We start from the raw sequence: 14,308 nt of genomic DNA, 5'->3' as shown, positions 1-14,308 counted from the left end.
ATGGTCCAATTTACCTTTTACACATAGCACCCTGGGTGCTCCCTGGAGAACAGTTTGTAGCCAGAAAAGAGGAGAATTTGGAAGAGTGAATAGGTTGTTGAGTAGTCCAGCAGAGAGATGATTGGATTAGTAGAGATGGAGAGAGGCCGTTTGGTTTAGGCTCTGTTTTGCTTACGGTTCAGAAGTAGAGCTTGTAAGAAAGAGAAACAAATAATGAGGTGAGCTTTTACTTGGTCAGCTGGAAGGATAGTGCCATACACTGAGACAAGGAAAACTGGGGAAAAAGCAGATTTACTTTTGCCTTGTGAATATTAAACTTGGATGACCATTAAGCATCCAAATATAGACATCAAAAAAGTAATGGTACATATGGCTCTAAATCTGAAGGGAAATGACAGAGCCGGAGTTATAAATTTTGGAATCATTGCCTATAAATGTCATTTAAACCAAAGGACTAAATGAGATTAGTTATGGAGAAAAGCAAATAAAGAAGAGCATAGGCCCCAAACCCAACTGTGTGGCACTCTGACATTTAGATCATGCACTGAAGCAGCCAACACGGACAACTAAGAAAAAGGAGCCAATGAAGTAGAAAGAAAATGCAGTGTCATAGAAGCCAAGAGAAGACAGGGCACTAAGAAAGACAAAGCAGTCAGCTGCATATACGCTGAAGAGTGACTGAGTAAGGAGAATACAGAGAAGTGATCCCTGGATTTGCAACACAAAGCCTAATAATGACCTTGACAAGAACAGTTTCAAAAGCACAGTGGGAATAGATGATGCACTGGAGATGATTGAGAAGATGATTGGAGAAAAATTGGGGGACTGTGACTTCAGACTAATCTTTCTGGAAATTTTGTTGTGACTCCTATCTACTCCTGTAGATTCATGCAAAATGAATAACAGTGCTCAGAGTCTGGTCCTGGAGGTCCACTCCATGTCCCTTTTGGTAGCTTTGCAGAGAGCTGACTCGGCAGGTCTGAGTTAGGTCAATAGAAGAACAGGCTGACACACCAGGGGTTGAGCTCCAAAAGCCCTCCCTTTCTGTCAAGACCACTTTTTAAATAGAAAACCCTCACTCTTACATTGCTATCTAGATAAGGAGTTGGCAAACTATGGCCCCAGGAGTCAAATCTGGCTCACCACTTGTTTTGTAAATAAAGTTTTATTGCTACACAGCCATGCTCATTAATGCACGTATTGGCTATGACTGTTTTCACAGTACAATGGCAGAGTCGAATAGTTGCAACAGAACCTGTGGTCCACAAAGCTAAAAATACTTACTTAGCCCTTCACAGAATAATTTTTCCAAACTTGATCTCAATAGCAAGTCTTTATAAATATACAGTCTCTATAAATATAAACATACAGTTCCTAAAAATATGGAGAGCATTACAGGTTCAGGGTCCTCTCGGCTGGATAGCTGGCCACGCTGCATCCCATCCAGCTATGCCCAGCTTGAGTCAACAGCTCTCTTATCAAAGAAGTGTTTTAAGGAGTGAGTGCTCTGCTACTTCTCTGCTTGTACATTTTCCCCTCTTAAATCCTATGTTTTAATCTGCACCCCTCTAACTGTATTGGCCTATATCTAAGACCTCTTTGCCACACGACAGGTAATAATTGAACCATTTTTTCTACATGGTATTGGGGCTTAAAAGGAGAGAGTATGAGAAGAAAATTGTGAATCATTGAAGAATGGTGAATATATATAAACAAAACATAAACAAACAACAAAGTTTGGCTAGGGATATTGATTATAGCTGACGGAAAGAGATATTTGACTGAGATCCTTAAGTCCTTGAATCCTTGACTAGCTGACTCTGTAACAGGTCACTTTGGAGGAGGAGGGAACAAAATGCACAGAATATACTCCAAGAAAATGCAAGCTCTATTACTTGCAAAATCTCGGATATCTAAATCTCAGTGAGATCTACTGCTTTGGAGATCTGGGTGCTGAAAGTTCAGGGTGGGATTTGGCATCCAAAGCTCCACTTTTTTCTTGTCCCCTCCACGATACAAAAACAAATAACTAGCTAAGTCGGCATCAAACTATCAGCTTCATTGCCAATAAATCAGGACCAGAGGCTATTGCCAGGCTTCCTTCGCCATTCCCCAAACCTAGAGTTTGGAAAGTATGCAACCTGATGTACCATGCAGTTACAGTCTTGAAGAAGCTGAAATTGAGAGAGTAGAGAACTGCAAGGCCCTGCCAAGCCTGGAAGCATGTATAGATGAGAGAGATGCCCCACGTTACCTAAGTCACAGCGCAGTGGCCATACCCCCATTAATGGGAATCAAAGGCTTCCAAGAGCTCCTTTGTCTCACCAATTGAACTAGTCTCACTCTCCTTGTCGGAGGAAGAAGTTGGATAAAAGGGCAAGGAGTGCTTCTCCAATACTGTTTCCTCCTGAAGAATGGAACAGAAGATCCCATGTGTACATATAAGGATAGGTTTGTAATATCTTCCTTAATGCTGAGCTGGATGAGCTATGGGAATTACTTTCAATCCTTTAGCTTTAGGCTCTAACTAAAATGAAGCTGAATGGTTTTCTTTCTGGCTTTCTAGATCTTATTATCTGTTAGTGACAGCGTGGAAAATAAAGCCCATTTTCCAGAGTTCCAGAGCCAACCTTATGTCAGCTGTCCTTGCCAGGCTTCCTCTTCCGTTTTCTACCTAGCTCTTCTATGTGTTTCATGATCAGGGTCTCCATCCAAATGGAAGTCTTCCCCAGCACATCTTGCAGGGAAGAAAAGATAAGGAGAAAAGAGGCTCCAATGATGTCACTCAATCTCGAGAGAGGGATTCTCCTCTGCTCACCAAAAGCCACTAACTCTGTGCTGAAGACATATATTAGTACACTTCTTCCTTGACTTTGGAAAGAGGGATCAGGGCATATATCCTTGAGTTCCATCCAGAGCTTATAGAATGCCTCTGACAAAAAGTGTATCATGACGGCAGAGAAGAAAATAACTTGCCATTCTGATTGAGAAGACTTTAACTTGAAATTGGAAAGGAAGATGAAATATTCTCAGTTAAAATGGGAAAAATATTAAGATAGTCAGCATCACTTCTGATATTAAAAAAGAGAAAAAAAGATTAACAGTGGATGAGGTGCCCGGTAATTCGAAGGAGAACATGGTGGAAAGTACAAGATTCTACATATATTTCAGCAGATATAACAATGCATACAGTATAGGTTAGAGGAAAAAAGTCAAGGTGAACTTGAGGCTTAGTAAAGAAGATCAATTTTACCTCATAAATATCACTGAGACTGGTGGTATAGAATTCATTATGAAGACAGTGATCAAAAGTTGTATCTTGTTCAAAAGAAATCAATCAGATAGAAATGGAAGCAAAATTAAATTACAGCTTAAAGAATTTGTAACTGAATGTACATGTATAAATGTGAGGATGTCATTGCCTAGAAACCTTTTGGGTGAAGAAGAAAAAAGAGAGTCTTGCAGGCAGCCTACCAGAGTGGCAGTGTTCTACAGAGTGTGTTGCCACGTGAGAATGCATTTAATGTATTTCTGAAACAGAAGAAAAATCTGGGCTTGAGTTGTGATGGTGTAAACAGTGTTCAAAGGGACTATACTCTCCTGCCTTCATGTGTCCGTGAAATAACTTTCATTCGAGGAAGGGACGGTATGCCAGTCAAACTTCTATCTCCTCCCCACCAATTATTCACTCCCCCAAGATGGGAAGATGAGTGAGCTATCAAACTGATGTGAATAGAAAGAATCTGACATCAGTTGATTTACTTTTTTTGACTGAAATGAGATAATGACATAGAAGTCAGGTGTCACACGTTTGACCTCTCTCTCAAGGCTTGAGACAAATGAGACAATGATTCCTCTTCTGGATGGATAATTATCTGTTTTGATAGGAGTTCCACCTATAAGTTATAGAGTGCCTCTCACAACAGGAATATCATGGTGACTGATAATTATCTGCCTTAGAGACTCCTCTCCCCATGAGGAGTCCAAGATCCAAATTCAGGGAGCAAGTTTTAGAAAGCACGATTGTGGTTGCAGGTCCAAGCACACCTGCTCCAGTCCAGATACAGTCATAATAAAGTAGATATATTGATCTCATATGTCTGTCACTTGTGTCTATTTCTCACACGAATCCCTAAAATTCTAATCAAGGGTACTTGAATTATTTTGATTTTGGAAATATTTACGTAATCCAAAATATAGCTCTATTAAAAAATGTTATTTTCAGAGCTCAAGGCACACAGGTCACCTGGAGATCTAAATCCTACATTCTTTATGATCCAGTTCAGATGTCACTTCTATCCTTGACTACTATAGCCAACAAAGTTGAGTTTTCTCTAGATTATTCTAAGTTCCTTAGAGCAAAAACCAATAAGTCATAAACTTCTTTGTATGTCATCATCTTCATTGTCAAACCTGTTACCATCTCTGTCAGCTGAGTTAGGAGTTTCAGAGTCATTCTAGGCTTCTGTCTCTAATTCCTGCCCCCTCATATCTCATATGACAATATGTTCCATTTGCCCTAGACATCAACTTTCACTCTTAAGAGCACCCTTTACGGATGATAAATTATATGGTCACCCTAAACCTATATCCAACCTTGTCTTCTTCTTATGTCTTAAATTAAGTCCTCTGTATCCCCATCCTTAAAATATAAGTCCTAGCGCAGACTCTCATCAAGTCTCATTACTGTAATAGCCTTCTAGTTACTCTCCCAAAGGCAAGCCTTCAATTCTCTCTTCCACAGCTGCCAGAGCAGTCTGTCTAAAACTCGAATGTGTTCATGCTATTTCCTTATTTAAAACCATTCTATCGCTCCCCATAGACAATCCCAAATTGCAACGTCTGGCCTCTGATTACATCTATTATCCCACCAGTTTCTCCTTGTAAATCGAACTTTAGTCACATCAAAATGCAAGTGTACACACACCTTTCCTCTTTGTTTTTGCCCATGCTGTCTCCTTCAGCTGGAATACCCTCCCACTGCCCTGTTTCTCCAAAGTATCTGGCAAACTGTTGTTCATCCTTTAGGACTCAGCACAAGCATCACCTAATACTAGACACCTTCCTTCACCACCCCTGACTGCCCAGTTTGGATTATGGGACCTTTCTCTATGTGGCCATAATAACTTGGGTTCATCTCCATTGAATTTATAGTACCGTATTTTTTTGCTTTACGTATTTGTTTCTCTCACTAGACTAGGATATCCTTGAGAATTAAGAACCCCTTTTTCCTGATTCGGGGGACCAGGGTTAGAAATACCAGTCCATAGTGGGCAGTCCATAAATATTTCTTACAATATTTATCACAAAACCCTTTAAGCATACAGAAAAAAAATGATACTACAAACATTTGTGTAGCTACCACTTGGATTCTGTCAGTATCATTTTCACTAAACTGCTTTATCACGTTCCCATTCATTCCTCTGTGCATGCATCAATCCATCTTGTTAGTATTGCATTTAAAAGTAAGTTGAAGACATTGATGCGTTTCCCCCCAAATCTGTCAGCATGTATAACATTAACTAAAGTTCATTATCTTTTTGGTTATAAGATTTATGTACAATGAAATGTATAAGTCTTCAGTATGGATTTGTTGATTTTTGACAAATACATATATTTGGATAACCTATCTTTTCTCCATTGAATTGTGGTTGCATCTTCGTCAAAATTCAGTTGACTATATTTGTGTGGATTTATTTCTAGGCTCTCTATTTAACTACATTGATCTATGAGTCTATTTTTTCACCAATACCACTCTGTCTTGACAACTGTATCTTTATAGTAACTCTCAAACTTGGTAATTTCTACCATTTCCTTTCAACTTGTACATCTTTCAACACCAGTTCTAGTTCAGATCTGCTAGTGACAAATTCTCTTAGTTTGATCTAAAAATGTCTCATTTTGTATTCATTCTTAAAGGATATTTTTCAAGATAGAGAATTCTAGGTTAACAGTTTTCCCTTTCAGCTCTTAAAAGATTTTGTTTCAGTGTATTCTAGCCTCCATTTTTTTCTAACAAGAGATCAGTAATAATTTGAACTGTCATTCCTCTTTATAAAATGTGTTCATTTTCTCTGGCTACATTCAGAATTTCCTCCTAATCTTTGCTTTTCAGCAGTTTGGCTATGTTTTGTCTGGGCATGGTTTTCTTTGTATATATCCTGCTTAGGTTTTTCTAAGCTTCTCAAATTTGTAAGTTTGTCTTTCACCAAAATAAAAAAAATTGGACCATTATTTCTGCCCCATTCTTTCTCGCTTCTCCTTCTGGGACTTGAGTTACACTTAATGATACATTTTCATATTTTGCCATGTGCCTCTGAGGCTCTGTTCAATTTTTTAATATTTTTTCTCTAATTTTCAGATTCACTAATTTCTAATGATCTGTCTTCAAGTTTACAGCCTCTCCTGCCATCTCCTTTTTTTCTGGTTAAGCCTATCCAGTGAATTTTTAAAATCTCAAATATTGTATTTTTCAATTCTAGAATTTCCATTTCATTCTTTGTTATTCTTTTTACTTTGCTGCTAAACTTCACCTTTTTCTAATTCATTACAAGCATATTTTCTTCCTTACCTTACCATCATTATAACAGCTACTTTAAAATTCTTTCCAGCTATTCCAACATCTGGCTCATCTTGGGGTTGGCCTTCATTTACCTTGTTTTCTCTTGAGGATGGTGCAAATTCTCCTGATTCTTTGTATGTGAAATAATTTTAGATTGTGGATTGCTAGAATCTAGTTTGCTAGGTTCTATTTTATTCCTCTACAGAGAGTTTTGTTGTTGAGGCAATTAGTATGATAAGCCTCAAACTTCAAACTCTTTTTCTTGACAAGGCTGCTTGGGATCTGCCCCAAACATTTACGTTTCAGGGGTCAGTCAGAAGTTGGGATATGTTTATAGACAAAAGTTTAGGCTCCTTCTCTCTGATTTATCAATTTCCAGAGGCTGTGTTGTCCAGAACTTTGCTCTTTGATTCTTTAGATTAAAAAGACTTCAGGTTTTCTATCACAGCTCCAGCATTCTACATCTATAGGGAAAACTGAGGTCTTTCCTCACTCAGTTTATAAGCCATGAAAATGGGACTCACCCAGTGTCTTCCCCTTCATCTAAGCGTTGATTCCCCTCCAGAAACGACCTTCAATTTGTTGCTCTCCAGCACCTTCTGGCTGTTGGCTTTGTGTTTTTGTTTAGATTTTACAGTTGTTCTCTGCAAAAGGGTCAGTCAGATGAGAGCTTACTCAGATGTTACTAGAAGCAAGCCTTGACAATTCGTAAGTATTTATCGAATTAAACCTTAGTCTGGCACCTCAAGAACAGAGATCTTCACCTATTCACTTAGTGGTATAACACAAGCGCCAGGAATCGTGCATGGTATATTTTAAGCACTCAATAAGCATTTGTTGAATAAATGAATAGATGAATGGTTATCATAATAAGGCCTTATATACAATTAACATTTACATTTTTCATGTACCTTAACTGGCTTTCTCAGAAATTGAACACATACTAAAAAGGAGCATAGCCCATAATCTCTTTTCAAAACTAGCAACTGTTTACATTTTGTCATATTTGCTTTGTGTATCTCTTTAAATTAAAGAGACATGAAATTAGATACAAAATAGAAGCCCCCTTAATATATTAACTTTTTACCTTAACTTTGGACTCCAGTATATTATATCTTTAAATCTCAATTATAGAGAGTTCATTAATCTTTCCAATTTCCCAAAAGGAAGAAAGGAATATAAAACTAGGTGGTAATAAATGATTCTTCCAAAAGAATTCAATAAGCAATGTTAGAAAAATGCTATATTCAACAAAATAAAACTTTATGGTGAATCTTCTCAGAGCTAAAACACATCGTAAACCACAAAGGATGGGATATAGTACACAGCACTTCCCCAAACATATCTGACCTTGGAACACTATCCTACAGCACCTCCCAGGACTGCTGTTCCCCACAACTCACTTTGGGGAAAGCTGATACGGAACAGTCCCATATTTCTGATGCCAAAACTTAGGCATGAAAAGTCATCCTTTGATAGAGTGGATCAGCATCCTCTCTCTTTTGTTCCCCAAATGGCATATTCTCTCCTTCCTCTATTGAGCCTGGATTTCATTTCTACCTTTCCCTTACATTCGCCTTGAGTAAAGCCAGCCATCGTCCTCGGTTATTTACATGTTGATTCAAACATAAAAGAGAATAAAACAGCAGAGCAGACTGAAGGAGCCATTAAGAACCTGGAGATATAAAAGGCAATTGCTTTCAAGAGGATTCACCCAGCACACGGGGCTTTCTTTCATGATTAAATTCTTTTTGAAATCCTAAATCAAAGGTGCAGCCTATCAGAGAGCTAGGAAATCCATAACAAAAAGAAGTGTCATTGATGAGAGCCATTTTGTTATTATACTGAGTGCTTTTGACAGCATTTGCTGCCTTAGCACATGCTGGAAACTGAAATACATGCTGAACATTTCCTTTATATACAAAATTCTACAGTGAAGTGCCCAGTGAGAGAGAGAAAAAAAGAAATAAAACATAGTTGGCAAAGTCAAAGCAAGCAGAATTAATGCCTCAGAACCACAGCCCAGGCATCTCCAGCTCCCCACGGAGATTGGCTGGAAACTATAGCTTTCATTCATTCCGTTCAGAACTCTATTAATTTTTTTCTGCTTGGCTGAGTCAGGACTATATAGGGGACAGAAAGGGGCAGGACAAATCCATTTTTAAAACTCTTCAATCGAATCCTGAATAGGCACCAGCGATATTCAAGAAGTAAGAACCATGAGTAATAACTGTCCTTGGGGACCCAGAAGCATTTCCTAATCAAGGACTAAAGAGTCTCAACCTAGGCACAGCACATATAAGCTCAGTTAATCAGTTATGCAGGTTCCACTAATAAATATGGCTTCCACTTGGTGTTATTTCCATTTCTCATTTTCACTTTGAAGTTACTGATGTCAAAAGAAATTTAGGAGGGAGTGGAAGGAAGTGAGGGTCAGAGTGATGTGTCCTTAGATCTGCCCTAGTTAGACAAACAAAAAAAGTACATTGATAAATGGCAAATAAGTCTTTTCATGTGGGGACCCAGCTGTCAAGCCTGTGCGATCAGGAGGATCAGGTGAAAAGCAGTAGACCCAATGGCCACCGGGTGTGTTTTTTTCTTTTGGTGAGGAAGATTGGCCCTGAGCCAACATCTGCACCAGTCTTCACCTATTTTTCATGTGGGACACTGCCACAATATGGCTTAATAAGTGGTGTGTATGTCATGCCTGGGATCCGAACCCGCGAACCCCAGGACGCCAAAGCAGAGCACACAAACCTAACCACTATGCCACCAGGCCAACCCCTTTCTTTCTTTTTTAAAAACTGAAAGCAATAATTTTCTGATTACCACAGAAATGTTTTCTCATTTATTTAATCAGACCAGAGAGGTATAATGAAAAAAGTAAAAATCACCCCTATGCATATATTAGTACTGTTAACACCTTGGTTCATATTCATCTAGATTTCCATTATACATAAGTCACACATTTTTAATATGTTATAAAAATGTATTCCTCCTTTGCATGCTGTTTTGTAAGTTTATTCCGCTTAATTATATATCACGATCATCTTTCTGTATCAATAACTACATCATCATTTTGAATAACTATAATGAATTTCCTTAATTTGATATATCACAATTCATTTGCCTAAGCTCATTGCTGAATATTTAATTTTTGACGATTATAATGCATTATAAATACATTTGCTTATATATCTTTGCATATTTTATGATTTACTTAGGAAAAAACTCACATGTGCAACTGCTGGGTCAAAGAACATGCATATTTGAAACTTGTGTACATTTTGCCAGAATGCACTTTGTTGGGGGAAAGCGTATCAGTTTACACTCACACCAACAGTATATGAGAGTCTGTACTTAGCTTCAGTACTCGGGATCTGAGATGCTTCTCATCCGAATTGGGGCTTTACCCACACTAGAGAGTCTGACTCACTGAGGATGGAGTCTGAGCCCGATTCTTCTTTATACCCTCCAAAGCACTGAAAATGGCGTTGGTTCTACACTGGACACTCAATAAAAGTTCTGATAAACCGGGAAAGTTCTTACCATGCCCTCTAGGCCCTACAGTCTCTGTCTACCCTCATCACCTTTCTAGATCCCTCTCCCATGACCCTCCCACTTTGCCTGCTCCAACTACGCTGATATCCTTGCTGTTCCTCCAACACACTTAGCATACTCCCACTAAAGCCTTGACACCTGCTATTTCCTTCTCCTGGAAATTTCTTTCCCTGATATCCACAGAGCTCATTCCCTCAGGATGCTGCTCAAAGGCCGCATAATCAGTGAGGTCTTCCTATTTCACTCGCAACTCCCTCGACATTCACTATCTTCCTTCCATTGTATCTATTTTCTCCAGTATCTTTATTACCATGAGATGCTATATACATAACTTGCTTACCTTATTCACTTTCTGCTTCCACCCCCTAGAGTAGGATTTTTGTCTGTTTTGTTTACTGCTGTATTCCCAGCACCTAAAAGAGGTGCTCAGTAAATATATATTGAATGAGGAAATTAATTTATTAAAATGAAGAATGGATGAAGACAGCTACAAGCAAAAACTTAATTGCTGGAACCATAAATGAGAGCACAATGAGAGAAAGTACACATATAGGTAAACAGAATAAGGCTAAAATATAGACCTGAGTTACATCATCGGGGTTGTACAGCCATTCAATACCTATTTGAAAGAAATGGGAGAATACCCGCAGCCTTGAAAAGTTTACAGTCCATTTGGGAGTATAAAACTCATATGATATTTTTATAAAATACATACTTCATAGTAAAAATAAATTAGCAAGGAAGAATAAACTTGATGTTGATATTGGGGAGGTGTGACTGGAGCCACAATTTGCAAATAGAGAAGGTGGTTTAGGAAAGAAGAGAAAGGATTCTAAGAGGATGTCAAGTTGTGAACATGTGAACGGGTGTGTTCAGCGTGTGGGGGAGAAGAGAAGAGAGCGTTTTCATTTACTCGTCCACATCAGTTAGGCATCTTTGATATGCCAAGCATTAAGCTGGGAAGTGGGAGGCAAAGCCCAGACCCTGCCCTCAAGGAAACTACATCCCAGCTTGGCAGAAATATATGTAAATTATCATTGTACCAGCACCACACAGAGGGCGCTATTTGTAGCAAACACAAGGGGCCCTCAACCCAAGTGAGTATGCGAGGGAGGAGGGGGGTATTGCCAGACAGGTGGTCTCTGAGCTGAGTTTCGAAGGACATGTCAAATAGGAATTAGCCAGGAAGTGCTTACAATGAGGGGAGAGCACCCGCGCCAAAGCTCTGAGGCAAAGAGAAAGTGTGTGCTCACGGAGCTGCAGGGAGAGAAGTGCAGCTGAGGCAGAGAGGCCCGACCCAGTAGTGAGCCACGTGGTGGGAGAGCTGAGCAAGCCCAGGGGATGGGGAGTCTTCTCTACTGGATTCGTCTCCACCCCGAAGAAACTGGCCTCCATGGAAGGACTTAAGGGCAGTCAACCCTAATCTTTAATAAGCTCATTTCACAAAACTTCAGACACATGGAACAAACCAAGGACTCACTTAATAGGACCTGAAGTCTCTGCCAGGATCAAGGGACCAAAGGAAAAAGGTGAAATTCAGACTTCAGCCCTCAAAAAGCGAGCAGTAGTGGGTGTCCCAGGTGACAGAGGGGGACGGCAGCAAAGGGCACTCTGTACAGGAGATGGTCCTGGTTGCTGCCAGCTCTGGAAAAGCAAAAGGATTGGGGGCAGAAATCAGGAGCTACACAGCGTGGGCTCTGGCTTATTTTCCGGTCGTTTCCTTCCCCCGTGTAGTTCCATCTGCTCTCCCGTCACTAGTGATTCATAGGATGTTGATCCAATCAAAATTGACTTTTATTGAATAACGAACTGAATCTATGACAAACCACAAAAGCCTTCCTACTTTGTGTCATTTGTCATCATTGTTTTTCCATTGCAACAAAGAGTTGGGGATACGAACAACAACTGGCCTCTAGCCTGAGCATGTGTACTAAAGAAATGTTTCATTATGATAGTGCTTCTGCATACCAGAACCACCTGGAAAACTTTAAAAAGTACTAATGTCTGATTTCCACCCCAGAGATTCTCCTTAAATGGGTTTAGGGTGGTACCTGGGAATCAGTGATTATAATGTATCTATTAAATGTTCTAAGAAATCCAATTATAAAGATCGAGTTTGACAGTGTGTCATCTAGAATTTCCTAAATTTATTTCACTGTGGAACCAACCATTTCTTGACAGAACACTTACTGGCATCTAACAAAACACTAATCTTCAGCAAAACGTAATTTGAGAAGTGCTAGTATTTCTTTTTAAAGAAATAAATGTCCAAGAAAAATTGTGTACATTTATCGCTGTTTTATGTTTACTATCAACCACGTTAGAAAGAGAACCTAGAAACAAGCCTGGACTTTCATTAATCCTCCTGATTTAGGTGTAATTGTTTTCAAGCAAATGATAAGCAAATAAACAAGCGTGCAGATTTTCCTCTTCTACTAGAGACTGCCTTTTAAACAGAAAAGGAAACCCTCTTCCCCATGACTCTGTCTTTCGCTCGGCCAGTTGAGCTACAGTAAACCCTGCTCCAGGATCACAAATAATATTTCCTCAAAGCAAGGATCTTAATATTTACAGCCCCTTCTCATTCTTCTCGTGACCTGTGGGCACAGGTTTGTGATCCACAAAATAACTAGTCCATGTAAGTAACTTAATAAATATTAAATAAACACTGTGGAGGCAGCACATGGCAGAGGAAATTGCACACCCTCCTGAAACAGCCAGAGCCGAGTCTAAACCACATCTCCACTACTTATTAGCTTCGTGTCCTAGGGCAGACTGACCTCTCTGATCCTCAGTTCGACTAAAGAACTGAAGATGCCTGAAATATCTAATTTTCAGGTTTTACATGTAAACTGCCTAACTTAAATAAGGTGCCCAATAAATATTTGTTGATTGATCGAAAGATTTCTAAAGTGATCACATAGTTATGTTTTATCAAAAATTGCTTTAAAAATTTTTTCAGGGTATAATGTGAGGCAGGGTTTAAAATAAAGATGTTTTTGTCTGTTCGCAGGTATTTGTGAAACAGTGTGCATTCTGCTGGAGGCTCAAACATCTGTAGCCCTCTGAAATAGTCGAGGTCACAGCCATGTTCATAAATCCTCAATTTTCTGTTCCTCAACAGGTATTCACAATAAGCTCCTCCAGGTTTCTGTCTACGTAAGCACATTCATGCCAAGGATTTATGGGCAGCCAAATTTGGAGTTAGTGATGAAAACAAGGATATAAAGGCTGCTCTGAGCGCACATTTTGAAGCAAGAACATAGAAAGACCAAAGAAATTGAGAGGGGAAATCTTGAAAATATCTGTTCCAATTCCGATCTAACACTCAGAACTGTCCAATCCCAGAAGCTTCTTTGGGTAGGTGGCAATGTTGTTTTATTTATGTTCTTGGAGACCAAATGTAAAGTAACCTGAGGTGTAAAATTAACGAGGAAGACATGCTATCTCACGGGGTAATTTACATTACAACGTATTAAAGATTTCTTCACTTGTGACCATTCGTATCTTTCAAAATGGATTCCCACTCTTGACCACGTTATAAAGGAATTGAGAAAAAATGGGTGCCCTCTTCTCTTACTCAAGCTCCCCAACATTGAAGAATCGTTCAATTGCTTTCCTTTAGTTTAGAGGTTAAAGTAGAAAATTCCCTTTTCATATATAACTCTTGTTTTAAACTGCTTTATTAAGGTATGATTGATATACACAAAGCTGTAGATAATTAATGTATAAAACTTGATGAGCTTGGAGATAAGTATAGACCTGTGAAACCATCATTAATATCAATGTCATAAACTTACCTATCCCTTCCAAAAGTTTCCATCCGCCCTTTGAGGTTTCTTTCTCCTGTTGTGGCAAGACCAGGTAACATAAGATCTACTCTCTTAGTAAATTTTTAAGTGTACAATACAGAATTGCTCATCATAAGCCCTATGCCCTACAGTAGATCTTCAGAAATTATTTATTTCACAAAACGGAAATTTTATACCCTTTGACCAACACTTCCCATTTCTCCATCCCCCTGCCCCAGGCGACCACCATTCTACCCTATGCTTCTACATGTTTGACTATTTTAGATTCTACATGTAAGTGGCACCATGCAGTATTGTCTTTCTGTGTCTGGCTTATTTCACTTAGCATAATGTCCTCCAGGTCCATCCCTGTTGTAACAAATGACAGGATTTC

This window comes from Equus przewalskii, chromosome 4 (genome assembly GCF_037783145.1).
Source record: "Equus przewalskii isolate Varuska chromosome 4, EquPr2, whole genome shotgun sequence".
Taxonomy (NCBI): domain Eukaryota; kingdom Metazoa; phylum Chordata; class Mammalia; order Perissodactyla; family Equidae; genus Equus; species Equus przewalskii.
The sequence above is the reverse complement of the archived record's forward strand: the minus strand, read 5'-3'. Positions refer to the sequence as shown.